This window comes from Eretmochelys imbricata, chromosome 2 (assembly GCF_965152235.1).
Source record: "Eretmochelys imbricata isolate rEreImb1 chromosome 2, rEreImb1.hap1, whole genome shotgun sequence".
In the NCBI taxonomy this organism is placed as follows: Eukaryota; Metazoa; Chordata; order Testudines; family Cheloniidae; genus Eretmochelys; species Eretmochelys imbricata.
Genome location: NC_135573.1, coordinates 69827675 through 69847190, shown reverse-complemented (window position 1 = coordinate 69847190; position 19516 = coordinate 69827675).

Genomic DNA, 19516 nt, shown 5'->3' with positions numbered 1-19516 from the left:
TTTGCCTTAAAAGATGGTGCTGTGAAGAGCATTCTGCTTTTGCATGGGAATATTCTAGATAGCACTGGTGGCACCTCTTAAGAGATCTTTCCCTTCCTGTTCTGTTTTCATGGCAGGGCAGTTCAGACAAGTCACAAAATGTCATCCAAAGATGTGGATGTGAGAAACTTACTCTGAATCAGCATTGCCTTCTCCTTTAGCCATGACCAGCATGGAGTCCTTGCCCCTTTGCTGTATATCTGTCTTGACCATAGAGAATAGTTTTCCCTTGTCTTTCTATTTAGATACTCATATAGCCCTGTAACAGGGTAGTCACCCACTGCAGACCAGAAAGGGTTAAAACCAGTCTGGGAAAGGGCTGCCCCTGAAGAGCTAGACGCAAAGGCTGATTGGGAAGGCAGCCACAGCTGGGGCCACCCCCCAATTACGTTGCTGCTGGCCCTATAAAAGGCCAGTGAGCCAGGAGCTTAAGATGCTCTCTCTAGCTTTTGAGAGGGAAGGACCTGGCTGCCTGGGAGCTGAGCAGAGGCCTGAGGTAGGGCAGTGATGGGGGAAAGGCAAGGGGCGCTCTAGCCTGACAACCCCCAGGCTGCAGGGCCTTGTGTGGTGCCTAAACCAGGTGCTGGGGTTGCAAAGGGGCAGCCTGGGGATAGGCAAAGGCAGCAGGTCGTACCTCCCCTTGCTAATGATGAGTGGTCATTACAGGCTGCAGTTGGCCCCAGTGAGTGGGGGCTAAATGATGACTGGCAGTAGGCACTGAGGCAAGGTGGGATTGGGTGGTTGGGGGCTCCCCAGGGAAGGGAGACTGAGGATACTACTGGGGCAGAAGCCCCAGACAAAGGGGCACCAGGGTCTGGAAGGGACATGAGGGCGAGAGGTGGTGATGACACTGGCCTGCAGAGGGTGCTCCAGAGCTGGAAAACAAGCTAATTCTCAGAGAGCCAGCAGGAGGTGCTGCATGGGTGAGTTATGCATTGTTACAAGCCCCCATGTCTATAGTATCTATGAAGCTGTGCCTGATTTGGCTTAGAATTCAGTTATGTTGGCTAGACACTGCACACCATGAAGTGGTTTCTGATGCTACATTAATGACATCTCCATGTAGTATAGGTAGCCAAATTTAACTTCCAAATCAGCTAACTATTAAAAGCTCCTTGGGCTTCTTGTGCTCAGAACCTAGCTAGGGAATTAATACTGATTTTTTTTTGAAGGTGTTCAGTGGCTGGAGGGTATTTGATTAGACTTTCCATTTCTCCAGAGCTGAGTCCTTGACTCTTTCCAACCAAATTTTCATAACCCATTCTTATCCTGAGGCAGGAGACCATGTCCTTTCCACATGGTCTGATCAGTCTAGGGGACTCATTTTAAAAAGCCACTACCAGCTTTGTGTGAACCTCAAAGTTGACTTCTGACAAGTGTCCATAAGAAAATGATATTGGAAGGAGTGTCTGAATTGAGGATACATTAAGTACATGTGACTGTACATCCTTAAAATGTAGTTTTATCTGAAAAGTGATGCTATAAAATTGGTGCTGTAGCTCTCTGTTTATTGTGTTAATATCTTCCATATCAGCTGGGCTCAGTTTACCAGTAAAGAGATCTTTTTCTAACTTCCAGACCTACAAATGACCTACAGTCAAAGTCAAGCTGAGTTATTTTCTTATCTGCAGGCCAAATTCTATCCTATGTTACAGCCGTTCAACTTTCAGGTCTTCCATTTTTGCGTTGGTCTTTACAATTCCATTGCCTGAGTGTTTCACAAATTAAACTAATTGGGTCTGTGGTGGAACTTAGTAAATAAGTGCTGATTTTTGCAAAAGGAAGACTAGAACCCAGCTCATTTCTTAGCTCTGCAGTGTTAATTGGAGTAAGAAAGGGTGAAAACTTAGGCTATGTCTACACTGTGCACCTTTTAGCAACACAGCGGTGCTGCTACACAGATAGATATAATTAATAGATTTCACACTGCATTACACTGATTTAAAATAGCCCTTTATTTTATGATAAATTATTTTAATGCAATTGAATTAATATCACAAATTTCCAGGGCAGAGGTCAAATCTAGGGGCAAGGATATAGAAGTTATGTTGAGTGGGTTTTTTATATCTAGGATTAAGAATAAATTGACTCATTCAAATGTGGGAATGAGAGAAGTGAAACTGAGGTCCCAGTCCTGCCAAGGTTTCTACAGTCCCCCTGCAACTTCCCTGCCTTGGCTGGTTGACTCTGCCTCTTGGAATATGCAAGGGTTTCATTCATTTGTATTGAAGACTAAGTGGAGAATTTGACAACTCATGAGCCCCCCAAAATCAGAACTTTAATGATAAAGATTATGGAGGAACTATTGGAGTATCAGGAGGGAACACTGGCCATCTTGGGAATGAGGCCTCCTGGTGGAAGAGAAGTGGTGGTGTGGGAGGTAGTACCCAAAAGATTTGAGTTCACACTAAGTACCTGGTGGGCTGTTGTGGAGCTTTATTAAATTCGTGTTTGTATAATGTTTCAGAATCCTCAGATCAAGTGTATTATTAAAGGGTAAAGAATTAGTAGTAAAACCCTGAAGAAATGCTAGGGTTATTGGGAATGGAGGTAAGTTTGGATTTGGAATCTGAGATCCCTTGTAATGAAGGAAAATTAAGTATATTCCATCTCCTTTTCCCCCTTTTTAGAAACACCACTTTTCCTCTATACTCTGTATCAGTGGGCTGAGATCAGTTTGGCTAAAAGTAATAGTCAGAAAATAAATTGTTCTATTGAAATATCAATTAGACCCAACATGGCTTCAGCTCTTGTTGCAATCTTCACTTCTTGGATCATAAAGTTGTCTTTTATGCAACTAAGGAAACCTTTATTTTATTATTCTTCTTGTTACAAATACTTGCAGCACCCGGAAACTGCTCTCATTGCAACCCAAGGCTGCAAGATAAAAAGGATAAGATTCACTCCTACTCCAGCCCCTGTACACTAGGCAGAAGGGCCAGAGCAGCAGAAAGGATCTTTGAGTCCTAGATCCATCCAAGAAAGAATTCCACCCACACAGGAGCTGAAGGGGATAGCTTGTGGCTATCTTCAGAGCACACCCTCTGAAGTCCTGACAAAGGGCTCACCTCATAGATCTCATGGCCAGAAGGGACTATTGTGATCACCTAGTCAAATCTCTTCTATAGCATAAGCCATAGAACTAAAAGTCTAGACGATATTTTGGAAAAACATCCACTCTTTAATTAAAAATGTCCAGTGTTGGAGAATCCACCACAACTGTTAGTAAATTGTTCCAATGGTTAATTACTCTCACCACGGAACATTTAATTCCAGTCTGAATTTGTTGAGGTTCAACTTCCTGCTTGTGTCATGTTTATTCATTTCTCTGCTAGACAGAGCCCATTCCCCATGTAGGTACTTAAGACTAATCAAGTCACTCCTTAACCTTATCTTTGTTAAACTAAGTAGATAGACTCCAAGAGCTCAATCACTGTAAGGCATTTTTTTCTAATCTTTTAATCCTTCTTGTAACTCTGTTCTGAATCCTCTCCAATTACCAACATCCTTCTTCAATTATGGGCACCAGAACTGGACACAGTATTCCAGCAGCAGTTGCACCAGAACCAATTTCAAAGGTAAAATACCTTTTCTACTCCTACTCAAGATTGTCCTTGAACGCATCCCAGGATTGCATTAGCTTGGTTGGCCACAGCATCAAACTGGGAGCTCATGTTCAGCTGATTATCCAGTATGACCTCCAAATCTTTTTTGGAGTCACTGCTTCTCATGGTAGAGTCACCTATTCTGTAAATATGACCTACATTCTTTGTTTCCCAGATGTAAATTTAGCTGTATTAAAATGCATATTGTTTGCTCGCATCCAGTTTACTAAGTGATCTAGATTGCTCTGAGCCAGTGACCTGTCCTCTTCATTATTTACCACTCCCCCAATTTGTGTATCATCTGCTAATGTTATCAGTGACCTGGAAGGATGCATAAGTTGCATAGTGCCAAGAACCAATCTCTTGGGGACCCCACTGGAAACACACCTGCTTGATGACTATTCCCTTTTTACAGTTACATTTTGAGACCTATCAGTTAGTGTGCCATATTAATTTTATATTCTAGTGTTTTTGACTTGCTACTGTATGACATTTTGAATAAATACCTTACAGAAGTCTAGTGTTGACAGTCTACTTACATTTATCAGACAAAACTTGTAAGGGACAGAGCTGGATATGTGGGGGGTGAAGCTGCCAAGATTCTGGCAGTGCCAAGAAAGCCAGTGGGGGGAAAAAAACTGCAGTAACTCAGGCATTCCTAGACAGATGTCTGTTATGTCAGGAGCCACTCCAACCCTGTGAGCAGCCTAAAAATCAGAAGGACGCAAAGTGTGCTTGAAGACAACTTAGCCCACCCACCTCATAGAATCATAGAATCGTAGAATATCAGAGCTGGAAGGGACCTCAGGAGGTCATCTAGTCCAACCCCTTGCTCAAAAGCAGGACCCATCCCCAGTTAAATCATCCCAGCCAGGGCTTTGTCAAGCCTGACCTTAAAAACTTCTAAGGAAGGAGATTCCACCACCTCCCTAGGCAACGCATTCCAGTGTTTCACCACCCTCCTAGTGAAAGTTTTTCCTAATATCCAACCTAAACCTCCCCCACTGCAACTTGAGACCATTACTCCTTGTCCTGTCCTCTTCCACCACTGAGAATAGTCTAGAACCATCCTCTCTGGAACCACCTCTCAGGTAGTTGAAAGCAGCTATCAAATCCCCTCTCATTCTTCTCTTCCGCAGTCTAAACAATCCCAGTTCCCTCAGCCTCTCCTCATAAGTCATGTGTTTCAGACCCCTAATCATTTTTGTTGCCCTTCGCTGGACTCTTTCCAATTTATCCACATCCTTCTTGTAGTGTGGGGCCCAAAACTGGACACAGTACTCCAGATGAGGCCTCACCAATGTCGAATAGAGGGGGACGATCACGTCCCTCGATCTGCTGGCAATGCACCTACTTATACATCCCAAAATGCCATTGGCCTTCTTGGCAACAAGGGCACACTGCTGACTCATATCCAGCTTGTCGTCCACTGTCACCCCTAGGTCCTTTTCCGCAGAACTGCTGCCTAGCCATTCTCATGGGCTGAGAGTTCTGTGCTGTGCCTCTTTGGGGTTTTTCACTCAAAGTCCTCAGAGAAACACAATAACTGAATACTAGTAACATTTGAAGGTTGACAGACAAGAATTGTTCATTCTGTTGCTGATGAGTTATTTAGTTTGGAACACCATAAGGAGTTTTTTAGGAGATGCATGCCTCATTGTTTGGGTTTTTTTAAACCATATCAAATGTTTTAGTAGTTGAAATCATGGGATATAATCCTGTATGAATAAGAACACCCAACAAAGATTAAGATTTGTCATTTATCGCAAACCTTTTCCTATGTGAAATCTCAAAACAAAACAAACCTGAATTGCTAGTTTATTCCAATGTATCATTCTAATCCCAGATAGGAGACACTGAGGAATTTCTGCTCTAATTCACATACTTCTGAAATCTAAACATGTGTTTAGGGGTTTAGTTTTTCTTATTATTTGGCCAGAGTTTCTCAGATATTCACACTCTTACATCCTTAAAAGTGACATTTCATCACTTAAGGGCTACATCCTGACACCAGTTCTTGATGAAATAAAGGCTACATGAGAATTCATACTAAAATGTCAAATCCTGAAGACAATCCAGGAAGTTTTTGGAAAGCATAGGGGACAATTTCCTGGTGCAAGTGCTAGAGGAGCCAACTAGGGGGGGCGCTTTTCTTGACCTGCTGCTCACAAACCGGGTAGAATTAGTGGGGGAAGCAAAAGTGGATGGGAATCTGGGAGGCAGTGACCATGAGTTGATTGAGTTCAGGATCCTGACGCAGGGAAGAAAGGTAAGCAGCAGGATACGGACCCTGGACTTCAGGAAAGCAGACTTCGACTCCCTCAGGGAAGGGATGGCCAGGATCCCCTGGGGGACTAACTTGAAGGGGAAAGGAGTCCAGGAGAGCTGGCTGTATTTCAAGGAATCCCTGTTGAGGTTACAGGGACAAACCATCCCAATGAGTCGAAAGAATAGTAAATATGGCAGGCGACCAGCTTGGCTTAACGGTGAAATCCTAGCGGATCTTAAACATAAAAAAGAAGCTTACAAGAAGTGGAAGGTTGGACATATGACCAGGGAAGAGTATAAAAATATTGCTCGGGCATGTAGGAATGAAATCAGGAGGGCCAAATCGCACCTGGAGCTGCAGCTAGCGAGAGATGTCAAGAGTAACAAGAAGGGTTTCTTCAGGTATGTTGGCAACAAGAAGAAAGCCAAGGAAAGTGTGGGCCCCTTACTGAATGAGGGAGGCAACCTAGTGACAGAGGATGTGGAAAAAGCTAATGTACTCAATGCTTTTTTTGCCTCTGTTTTCACTAACAAGGTCAGCTCCCAGACTGCTACGCTGGGCATCACAAAATGGGGAAGAGATGGCCAGCCCACTGTGGAGATAGAGGTGGTTAGGGACTATTTAGAAAAGCTGGACGTGCACAAGTCCATGGGGCCGGACGAGTTGCATCCGAGAGTGCTGAAGGAATTGGCGGCTGTGATTGCAGAGCCATTGGCCATTATCTTTGAAAACTCGTGGCGAACCGGGGAAGTCCCGGATGACTGGAAAAAGGCTAATGTAGTGCCAATCTTTAAAAAAGGGAAGAAGGAGGATCCTGGGAACTACAGGCCAGTCAGCCTCACCTCAGTCCCTGGAAAAATCATGGAGCAGGTCCTCAAAGAATCAATCTTGAAGTACTTGCATGAGAGGAAAGTGATCAGGAACAGCCAGCATGGATTCACCAAGGGAAGGTCATGCCTGACTAATCTAATCGCCTTTTATCATGAGATTACTGGTTCTGTGGATGAAGGGAAAGCAGTGGATGTATTGTTTCTTGACTTTAGCAAAGCTTTTGACACGGTCTCCCACAGTATTCTTGTCAGCAAGTTAAGGAAGTATGGGCTGGATGAATGCACTATAGGGTGGGTAGAAAGCTGGCTAGATTGTCGGGCTCAACGGGTAGTGATCAATGGCTCCATGTCTAGTTGGCAGCCGGTGTCAAGTGGAGTGCCCCAGGGGTCGGTCCTGGGGCCGGTTTTGTTCAATATCTTCATAAATGATCTGGAGGATGGTGTGGATTGCACTCTCAGCAAATTTGCGGACGATACTAAACTGGGAGGAGTGGTAGATACGCTGGAGGGGAGGGATAGGATACAGAAGGACCTAGACAAATTGGAGGATTGGGCCAAAAGAAATCTGATGAGGTTCAATAAGGATAAGTGCAGGGTCCTGCACTTAGGACGGAAGAATCCAATGCACCGCTACAGACTAGGGACCGAATGGCTAGGCAGCAGTTCTGCGGAAAAGGACCTAGGGGTGACAGTGGACGAGAAGCTGGATATGAGTCAGCAGTGTGCCCTTGTTGCCAAGAAGGCCAATGGCATTTTGGGATGTATAAGTAGGGGCATAGCGAGCAGATCGAGGGACGTGATCGTCCCCCTCTATTCGACATTGGTGAGGCCTCATCTGGAGTACTGTGTCCAGTTTTGGGCCCCACACTACAAGAAGGATGTGGATAAATTGGAGAGAGTCCAGCGAAGGGCAACAAAAATGATTAGGGGTCTAGAACACATGACTTATGAGGAGAGGCTGAGGGAGCTGGGATTGTTTAGCCTGCAGAAGAGAAGAATGAGGGGGGATTTGATAGCTGCTTTCAACTACCTGAAAGGGGGTTCCAAAGAGGATGGCTCTAGACTGTTCTCAATGGTAGCAGATGACAGAACGAGGAGTAATGGCCTCAAGTTGCAGTGGGGGAGGTTTAGATTGGATATTAGGAAAAACTTTTTCACTAAGAGGGTGGTGAAACACTGGAATGCGTTGCCTAGGGAGGTGGTGGAATCTCCTTCCTTGGAAGTTTTTAAGGTCAGGCTTGACAAAGCCCTGGCTGGGATGATTTAACTGGGAATTGGTCCTGCTTCGAGCAGGGGGTTGGACTAGATGACCTTCAGGGGTCCCTTCCAACCCTGATATTCTATGATTCTATGATTCTATTCTTTTCTGTTCAGGTTCTTGTATCATCCTTATCACCATACTTTCAAAGTGCTTCCCAGTAGTGCAACAACCAACATGACTAACATCTGTCATGTGTGGTTCATGTTCTCTCTCATCCTTTCCCTAGGAAAAAGAAAAAGTTGAAGAGCACCTTGCGCTTGGAGCACAAGGGGATGTGATTTATGGTGAGCCTTAGTTCCTGAGGGATTTTGCTCTACCTCCTGCACCGATGAGCTTTATGCTTGTGGTAGAAAGTTCCATTGTGCCTAAGGAGAGGAGCTATTGACCAAAGACCTTATGCCAGAGCTACAGATCTTTCAAGTAGCCTGGGCCCAGACCATTGAGGTCCTTGACTATAAGGACCAAGCCCTTAACTCATTCCATGGGAAGCTAGTGCACTGAATGAAGGATAAGTCTGATGTGCTGTGGCAGAAGACATCCTGCAGCATTCTGTAATAATTGGAGTGTCCTAAGTGCAGATGGCTTCATGCCCAGGTATATTGCATTGTTGTAGTCTGTGTCGCCTCATCTCTGGACATGTATAACTGAGGCATAAGCATAGACTGACTTCTATATGGGCGGGAGGCAGCTCCAGTCAGGCCAACACATGGTGGTGGGGCAGGGGGAATTCCACACCTGCATGAGGCTTGCAGTTTGGAGGGGCAATGCCCCCCCCATATACACCCATGAACTAAGGCCAAGCCATCATCCTTCAGCATGGGGCGGTCTCCTTGTCAACTGTGGATAGGATGAAGAGTTCCAGTTGGACAGTGTATGATAGGGATGGAGGGGAACTGCCCCAACTCTGATGTAGGTCTGTGATTCCCAACATGAGCAGGGCAAGGAGATGGGATCTATCTAAATGAGTCTCAAGACTTCAATAGCCTCTGTACCCACCTCCTATCATCAAGGGAAAATAATGTTGACCTGATTATCCTTTTTTTCAGGTTATAAAATATTTGGCAGTTGTGGTGTCTACATTTTCTCTGCGGTCAGTAGTGCCTAGATGGGATATTGCACATGGGAATTTTAGATATGTGCTCTGACACTGGCCAGCGGAGTGCTAGGTCATGCCAAGGTCCCCCCGTCTCAGCTGGATACTGACAGATATATAGCTGGAATCTCTGGCTCACTTGTGGGCTAATATTGATAAAATAGGTATTAAGACTATTGAATGCTTGAGATACTGCATGCACTTATTTTACCTGTAATATCTGTGTTCCATATTATAATGTAATATTTGATTAGTTGTATTGTGAGCCTCTGACCATATGGATCACTGTACAGGAGAGAGACACTAGTGTGAAGAATTCCTCCCTGTCCTGAAAGGAAACCATCAGTACCGAAAGGCTGTGGTTGGATATTACAGCTGGAAACTTCCTACATCTGGATAAACTGTCAACAAAAGGACTAAAGACTTGTTGTTCTGCTCTCCCCTTCCCTGCCCACTCCACCCCCATGAACATGAGTCATGCAAATGGTCTCCTCCTATCAGCTGAGATTATTCTCCTCCTGCCATGTGCTCTGAGCTGCAAAAACCCCAAATAAAGATGTCTATGCTGCTTGGACTTTGCGGGGCAGGGTGTTTCTAGGCATAACCCTCCCCCCAAACTGCTTAGCATGGGTCACCCCTAGTTGACAGGACAAATAGAGCTTGCTGCTTATAGAAGCCTAGGTTACTTTTGAAATCCAAGACTGTAACTTATTATGTCTATATTTGATTGCTTTAACCTAGTAAATAACTCCCTAACTTCCTTTTTCCTAATTAATATTCATGTAGTTTACAAGTGTTGTCTTTAGTGTGAGACCTAAAGTACAAATGACCTGGGGTAACTGACTGGTCCCTTTGGATTAGGAGTAACATGAATATTTGTGATTCTTGGTGTAAGGAGCCATCTATCACAGACATGTGCTCACGTGGTGGCAAGGCAGACCGGAATACCTCAGAACTGTATGTGACTTTGTTAAGGTTGTTAAAGCACCTAAGGAGTTTGCACTTAGTTAGTGGAATCTAAATGTAGAATGCTCAGTAAATTTGGGGTTTGTGCTCTGGATTTAATACTCATGGTTTTGCATCAACACTGGGAGCTTCAAATCCTCTGTCTCACTTCTCTCTCCACAGTTATGAATTGCATTCGATAGAGATGGAAGCAAGCTACACTACTTCCTTCTGGCCTCACTCACACAGCTTTTCGAAGAGCTCTGCCTCTTCCACGTAACTTTCTGTGGATATTGGAATGACCACAGCACCTAAGTGCTCTGTAGGACTTTGCTGTCATAACAGTGTAATAAACCTAGTAAAGGAATAGGCTCCTGTAGAGGTGCTTGTACACCCCGTTCCCCTTCAGGGTGGATTATGGGTGTGCTGACGTGATGGCTACAGTCTACCAGATTGCCCTAGACCTCACAACAGTGAGCCTAATGGCCCGAGTAAAAGTTGTGGCCCTTAAGTTCTGGACTATGTGGTCTAAATGCCTGAGACAACCGCGCCACCCACGAGCATGGAGCAGTGTGGCCTAGTGGCCAGAGTCAATTCAGCAGCCCATGAGTGCAAGGCAGCATGGCCTAGTGGTCCAATTGGGGGGCTGCCACCAAAAGGGGTGGTGACTGGGGTAGGGGGACGTAGGCCCACCTGACTCCACCAGGTTCTGACCCAGGGTTCTAACAGTGATAGAATGGTGCATCATTGGGTCAGCGGGGAATCCAACTGCAACACGCTGACCTTACATGAGTGGGAGATACCACTCACTCCACCTCCCTGGGTCACTTCCTACCAGGCTTCCTGAAGCTGCAGTTCATATGAGGTCAGGGTCTTTGGTGCAGGTAACTCCCTAGGACGCCAACTCCAGCTGGTCAGCTGTAGGCAACAGGTCTCTGGATCTCCAGCTCCCACAGGCAAGGACTGTAACAGCTCCTGGACTGGAGCCTCCACCAAGCATCCTTCCTTCTTGGCAATCAGCCCAGACTGAGCTAGGCTGCTCTCCTTTATACTAGCACAGCAGTTGGCACATGCCCAGCAGAGTCTAAGGGGCAGGACGTCCTCCATAGTGTGGGATTAACCCTTTCCTGCTAGTGCGGGGTATACATATCCCATCACACTCCTTTAAAGGAGAAAGGTCATCAGACCCATATATTTTAGTAGCTATTGATAGTGGGAAAGGCAATACAAGGGCAGCATTGTATGTGACAGTTTAATAGAGGGCATGTAAAATACATTTTCAATGTTTGGTTGAGTTTGGTAGTAGCAATTTAGAAAAAAGGTTTCAAATGATAATTCTGTAAATGGGTTCCACTTTTATGCACCTGTTTAGAAACTTTGCTATCTTGCTTATGATAAATACCTTCATGGCCCCTTTAAGGGTATGAAAAAGAAATACATTTACCTACTTAGAAGAAAAACAAACAAAAAAGCCCCACACACAAACAAACAAACAAACAAACAAATAAATATATATATATATATTAAACTGTCACAAGTAAAGGTTTGGTGTGTGTATATATATATGTGTGTGTATATGTGTGTGTGTGTGTGTGTGTGTGTGTATATATATATATATATATATATATATATATATATACACTTGCACCAAACCTTTCAACCCATCAAGAGCCAAACAAGATATACAATGTATGATAAAGACCCAAAATGAGAGAGAAAATTATTCAGGAAGGACATTTAAAAAGCTATATTAATTCCTTAGAATTTCCTGTAAACTCAGTATATTCTATTCTATGAACTTTCTATAAGCCTCAGTTTCATGTTTCTTTATTTCTGATGTAAATACTTTTTAAACAAGAAAAGCAAGGGGACACACATTTGTGTCAGACTTATGTCACTTTGGGACTTAAATGAATGTTTCCCTTGAAACAAGTGACATTTGAAAGGTGTGACCTGAACAGCCAGAACCAGAGGCACAAGCTCATTTTTGGACAAAAATCCATACTGCAACCAAGAGTACTGACAACTTTTCATGACTGTATACACTGTAAACATAAAAAGGCAGCATGATAGCAGCTTTATATCCATGATAAAGTCAACCTCAGATGCAAGACAAACAGAAAAGTGGAAAAAAGTTTGGAGACGATCATGAGAAAAAGTAGCAGGCTGGTATAGTTACCCCAAATAAAAGTAGTGAATAGATGCGTGTAAATGGTTAAGTGTGCTTAAAGAACAGAAACATTCCTCTTTCCTTTATTAAGATTCTAAATAAAGCAGTGGTATAGAAGCCATGGTAAAAGGCAGGAGGAATTTGTGGCAAGACTTATTAAATGGAACCTCTCAGAAAAGAGTGAAAAATTTTACATGCAGTTACCACAAAAATATATATACATAAAAACAAATATACTTCCAATCCCATCTTTTATCCTTTTCTAAGAATTGGCTTGGTCACACTTAATTAAATCAGTACTATTTAAGAGTTTGCATTAATCTAGTTTAGCTCCCTATACTGGCACCATAATATACATCACTAACATGTCATTTTTATTTCCGCTCTTTGGAAAAACAGCATCCAAGTGCCTGTAATGCTTACAGATACAAGTCTCTAACGAGACACAGTGAGGGTCAGAAATCCTCAATTAGTCTGCACTAAACTGATCCCTGCCTCCTCCAAGTCTGCTTTCTTAGGGTATGTCTACACTATGAAATTAGGTCGATTTTATAGAAGTTGATTTTTAGAAATCAATTTATACAGTCAATTGCATATGTCCCCACTAAGCTCATTAAGTCGTCGGAGTGCATCCTCACTACCGTGACTAGCATCGACTTACAGAGCGGTGCACTGTGGGTAGCTATCCCACAGTTTCCGCAGTCTCCACTGCCCATTGGAATTCTGGGTTAAGCTCCCAATGCCTGATGGGGCAAAAACATTGTCGCGGGTGGTTTCAGGTACATGTTGTCAGTCGCTCCTCCCTCCGTGAAAGCAAAGGCGGACAATCGTTTCGCGCCTTTTTTCCTGGGTTACCCATGCAGATGCCATACCACAGCAAGCATGGAGCCTGCTCAGCTCACCCTTACCACTGCTGTTGTGAGCATTGTAAACACCTTGTGCATTATCCTGGAGTATACGCAGAACCAGGCTAAGAGATGCCAGCATGAGGAGGATTTTGATGAGGACATGGACACAGACATTCCTGAAAGCATGGGCTATGGCAATTGGGACATCCTGGCGGCAGTGGGGCTGGTTGATACAGTGGAACGCCGATTCTGGGCCCAGCAAACAAGCACAGAGTGGTGGGACCGCATAGTGTTGCAGGTACGGGATGATGCACAGTGGCTGCGAAACTTTCGCTGCATAAGGCCACTTTCCTGGAACTTTGTGAGTTGCTTTCCCCTGCCTTGAAGCACAGGAATACCAAGATGAGAGCTGCCCTGACAGTTGAGAAGTGAGTGGCGATAGCTCTGTGGAATCTTGCAATGCCTGACTGCTACCAGTCAGTCGGGACTCAGTTTGGAGTGGGCAAGTCTACTGTGGGGGCTGCTGTGATCCAACTAGCCAATGCAATCATTGACATTCTGTTATCAAGGGTAGTGACTCTGGGAAATGTGCAGGTCATACTGGATGGCTTTGCTGCAATGGGGTTCCCTAATTGTGGTGGGGCGATAAACGGAACACATATCCCCATCTTGGCACCGGACCACCTTGCCAACCAGTACGTGACCTGCAAGGGATACTTCTCAATGGTGCCACAAGCACTGATGGATCACAAGGGACATTTCACCGACATCAACGTGGGATGGCCGGGAAAGGTGCATGACGCTCACATGTTTAGGAACTCCGGGCTGTTCAGGCAGCTGTAAGACCACTTACTTCCCAGACCAGAAAATTACCGTCGGGGATGTTGAAATAACAATAGTTATCCTTGGGGACCCAGCCTACCCCTTGCTCCCATGGCTCATGAAGCCTTACACAGGCAGCCTGGACAGTAGTAAGGAGCAGTTCAACTATAGGCTGAGCAAGTGCAGAATGGTGGTAGAATATGTCTTTGGACATTTAAAAGCTCGCAGGTGCTGTTTGCTGACTAGGTCAGACCTCAGCGCAACCAACATTCCCATTGTTATTGCTGCTTGCAATAATATCTGTGAGAGTAAGGGGGAGACGTTTATGGCGGGGTGGGAGGTTGAGGCAAATCACCTGGTGTCTGATTTTGAGCAGCCAGACACCAGGGCAATCAGAAGAGCACAGCAAGGTGAGCTGTGCATCAGAGAGGCTTTGAAAACCAGTTTCATGACTGGCCAGGCTTCGGTGTGACAGTTGTGTGTGTTTCTCCTTGGTGAAAACCCACCCCCTTTGTTGATTTTAAGCCAGCCACCCTCCCCCCTTTGAAATAAGTAACTATTGTTTTGAAACCATGTATTCTTTCTTTATTAATTTTTTTAAAAAATGAGATAACGGACAAGGTAGCCCAGGTGGGGTGGGGGAGGAAGGAAGGACAAGGCCACATTGTTTTTTGTAGCCACACTAAAAATCAAATAGTTTGAATGACAGCCTTCTGTTGCTTGGGCCATCCTCTGGAGTGGCTGGGTGCCCAGAGCCTCCCCCCACTGCATTCTTGGGCATCTGGGTGAGGCAGAAGTGGAACTTGGGGAGGAGGGCATGTGGTTATACAGTGGATGCAGCGGGGGTCTATGCTCTTGTAGGCTTTCCTGCAGCACCAACAGATGCTTCAGCATGTCCGTTTACTCCCCCATTGGCCTCAGCATGGCTTCCTGCCTCCGCTCTTCGTGCTCACTTAATTCTTTCTTGGCCTCTGCCACTGAATGCCTCCATGCATTAAGCTGTTCCCTATCAGTGCGGGACGACTGCATGAGCTCAGAAAACATGTCATTGTGAGTGTGGTTTTCTTTTGCCTTCTAATCTGCGATAACCTCAGGGACGGAGATGATAGGGGGAGCGTAGAGACATTCACACATGGGGGGGATAAAAAGAGAGAATAAAATTTAAGATGATACATTTCTGAGAACAAAAGGGAGACTCTTTCATAGTGAATCAAGCAATTCACAGCAGACAGCACATGTGCTTTAGGTACAAGGTCACATTTTGCCTTTTATATTGAGCACCTGCGGGTATGGTGACACATCACACATGGCGGGGCAACAGAATTCCAGGCAGCCATGGTAAGCCTTTTAGTATGCAGGGTTGGCTTCTTACGCCTTCATAACATGTGCGAATGTTTTCAAACTGCAGCACCCTCCTTTCCCAGAGCAAGCAATGGTTTGGGTTTCACATTTAAAAGGAGGGGCTGCGGTTTTCGGGTGGGTGTGCAGCACGCACCTAGCCCCTTCCCCATCTCCCTCCCCACCCCACTCCCCCATGTGGCTATTCTCTTGGATGATCCCTTTTAGCCAGGCACAAACAGCCCAGCGTGAATGGGGTCCTTTTACTGGGAAAAATTCCCCTATTTCAACCCAGGTGGCCATGAATGGTATCACTCTATTGAGGCTGATACAGATCGAATGTTGCTTGAATGCGACCAAAACCCAGAACCATTCGCTGCCATGGTTTGTGCTGCAGTGATTCCAGACTACTTGTTACTGGCTTGGTGTGGTAAAGTGTCCTACCGTGGAGGATGAAATAAGGCAAGCCTCCCCAAAAACCTTCTGCAAAGGCTTTCATAGTACCTCTAGGAGAGCATCCCAATTCTTCAGGGCAAATCAAACATTAAACACAATTGCTTTTAAACCCTGTACTGTAGTTACAAATGTGCATTCACCAAGGTGCCTTCTCTGGCTTCAGGGTCGGGGATCCTGCCTTGGGAGGGTATTGACTCCAGGGTGATGAAAAGGTCCTGGCTGCCACTTGCCTGCTGGGCATTCCTCCTCCTCCTCTTCCTCATCCCCAAAATCTTCCTCCCTGTTGCGTGAGACTCCCCCCTTGCAGGTGTCCATGGACAGTGGTGGGGTAGTGGTAGGGTCCCCCCCCCAGAATGCCATGCAGCTGATCATAGTGGCGGCATGTATAAGGCTCTGACCCGGAGTGACCGTTTGCCTCCTTTGTCTTTTGGTAGGCTTGCCTGAGCTCCTTAACTTTCACGAGGCACTGCTGTGTCTCCCTGTTGTAGCCTCTGTCCAACATGCCCTGTGAGATTTTGGCAAATATATTTGCATTTCTTCTTTTTGATCGGAGTTCAGCCTGCACAGCTGCTTCTCCCCATACAGCAATCGGATCCAGTGTCTCCCTTTCTGTCCATGCTGGAGCTCGTTTGCGATTCTGGGGGGACTGTATGGTCACGAGTGCTGCTGAGTTTGCCACACTGACCAAACAGGAAATGAAATTCAAAAGTCCCTGGGGCTTTTCCTGTGTACCTGGCTAGTGCATTGGAGTTCAAAGTGCTGTCCAGAGCGGTCACAATAGAGCACTCTGGGATAGCTCCTGGAGTCCAATGCCATCGATTTGCGTCCGCACTACCCCAAATTCAATCCAGCAAGGTCGATTTTAGCGCTACTCCCCTTTCCAGGGAGGAGTATAGAAGTCAATTTTAAGAGCCCTTTAGGTCAATGGAACGGGGTTGGTTGTGTGGACACAGTCATTTTTAAATTGACCTACCGCGGCTAAATTTGACCTAACCCCGTAGTGTAGATCAGGCCTTAATAGTGATTGGACTCCTTGCTTCAGAAAAGACTGTGCAGAATAAAACATGGGACAACCTACCTATGATGCAAAGGAAAGCTGAGTACCTAACCTGGCACTAAAACTGGAACAAGGCTTCATCTAGGGTTAAGAATTAGCTACATAACTTTTGTCAGTGAGATATCCTAAGTTTCCAGGCTCCCTTGACAGCTTTGTCAGTTTGCCTTTGACTGTGTGGGATAGATTATTTAAAATAAGTTTTATAGTGTTAGGTTGTCCTCTACCTCCTCTTAAACTGCAAACCTATTTCCTGAAGGGTGTGATGGGCCCCGGCTTATTTTAAACCATTTCAGAAATAATGTTTTTGAAAGACATTTTGGTGGTAGTGGGAAGGAAGGGTTTGTGACAGGGGAGCGAGCCAGCCTCTAGAAGTTACAACAAAGTAAGTGCTAGCAACTGAAGAATTAGCTGGTAGCCAAGCAAACTTTTTCTTTCATTTCCTACTGTCCAAAAAGCATCCCCTTCTTTTCATTATTTCCTGATTTGCCTTTTCTCCCTAGATCAGACCTACAAAAGTGCAACATAGTCTGTGGATTTCAGTGGAAGATATTCATATCTCAGCAATCCACAGATATCCTTCCCTTAGCTCCCCAGGCTTAAATCTCTATTTGTGCTAACAGAATGGGGCTCATTCATTTAAAAATCCTGTTCTCAGAAAGACTTCTTAGCCCCCAGGCTGGCCTCATCAGAGGCTTTTTAAAGAAGTAAAAGGAGGGCAGATATTCTGGGGGCTGGGCTCATAAGCAGCATTGACTGTAAATTAAAATTCCTAAAGTAAAGATTTCCATGAGCCAGAGTCAGATAGGAAAAGAGTAGAAAAGGGAAACATTTCCTTAACAGCAATCTCGCCTCATGGCAGGAATGAGAGACATCAGAGCCTAAGTTACTGAGGAGAGATTGTATTCAGTTCTAAGGCACCTTTCCAAAGCTACAGCTATGAATAACTTGTTATGGAAGGAAGAAAAGGGGAAGGACAGTAAAGAATGGGGGAGTGACTAATGCCAGGTCTACACTACCACTTATCTCAGTATAAATTACTCAGGGGTGTGAATAAGCCACCCCCCTGAGTGACGTCAGTTACACTGACCTAAGCGCTGGTGTGCACAGCGCTGTCGGCAGGAGAGCTTCTCCTGCTGACATAGCTACCTCCTCTTGAGGAGGTGGATTTATTATGCTGATGGGAGAACTCTCTCCCATCAGCATAGAGAGTCTTCACCAAACACACTACAGCAGCACAGCTGCATTCATGCAGCTGCGCCAATGTAGCTCTTCTAATGTAGACCTGCCATAAGAAGAGCATTTTAAGTATCCCCTAAGTCACAAAGTTTTGTTGAGGGGAAGGTGGTGAAGGGAGAACATTTTTTGGCCCAGGTTCAATTGTTCTTTTTGTTGCCTCTGAGCCAAGCTGGCTGAATTCCTCTCTGTGTATGCTGGGGAAGCAGAAATTTTTCACTAGGGGAGAATGGTTTAGCATATGTCATTTATAACTTGGCATAAGGGTGCCACAGAATGTTAGATTGAAAAAAAAATTGATGAAATGCTTCAGTGTGTCTTGAAAGTTCGGCTGTGGATAAGCTAGATACTACGGAGATAGAGCAGCAAGATCTATTGCTTTATTGCATTGCTCTGGCAGCAAAGTTATATCTTGATATTAGCAATTAAATAGGTTAAAAAATAGCTTCAAAGCAAATATGAGCAACACTTTTCTTGCGCAGTGTCACAGTAAGTTACCAATACATTCTTTTAGCCTTAATTTTCCACATTCCATTTTGACAGGCGGTATCTGGAATTCAGTTCCTCTGCCATAAGTAAATATCTATTTTTGTATTTATATGGCCCATATCACCATAGTATGCACATACCTCACAATCATTTTGTCCTTCCCAAATCCCTCAGGGCTACACTGAATCTAGAAGCCAGCCTTGGGCCACAGACTCGTGCTTGCGCTCTAAGAATAGCTGTGTAGATATTGCAGACTGGAGCTTGGTCAGATTTTTAGAATTAGTGAAAACTATATACTTGATAGTTTTACGGTCCTTATCCACAACAGCCGTATGACTAATGAGCTACTTTCTGTTCAGATTGCCTCAGTGAAGTTTCTAACAGAAGTTTCCAGATCACAGGCCCTGGTACTAATGAGGGACTTCAATCACCCTGACATCTTCTGGGAGAGCAATACAGCAATGCACAGACAATCCAAGAAGTTTTTGGAGAGTGTTGCGGACAACTTCCTGGTACAAGTGCTGGAGCAACTGACTAGCGGCCGTGCTCCTCTTGACCCACTGCTTACAAAGAGGGAAGAATTGGTAGGGGAAGTAGAAGTGGGTGACAACTTCTTGATCTGCACAAGCTGGCAACTGACAAGAATGACCCTCATTTGTGTGACTTCATTGAAACCCACTTTGGTTTCAGCTCCTCTGCCATAAGTAAATATCTATTTTTGTATTGATATGGCCCATATCACCATAGTATGCACATACCTCACAATCATTTTGATTGTGATGATGAGATGGTTGAGTTCAAGATCCTCAGAAAAGGAAGAAAGGAGAGTAGCAAAATACAGACCCTGGACTTCAGAAAAGCAGACTTAGACTCCCTTAGGGAACTGATGGGCAGGATCCCCTGGGAAGCTAATATGAGGGGACAAGGAATCCAGGAGAGCTGGCTGTATTTTAAAGAAGCCTTATTGAGGGAGCAGGAACAAACCATCCTGAAGTGCAGAAAGAATAGCAAATATGGCAGGCGACCAGCTTGGCTTAACAGTGAAATCTTCGGTGATCTTA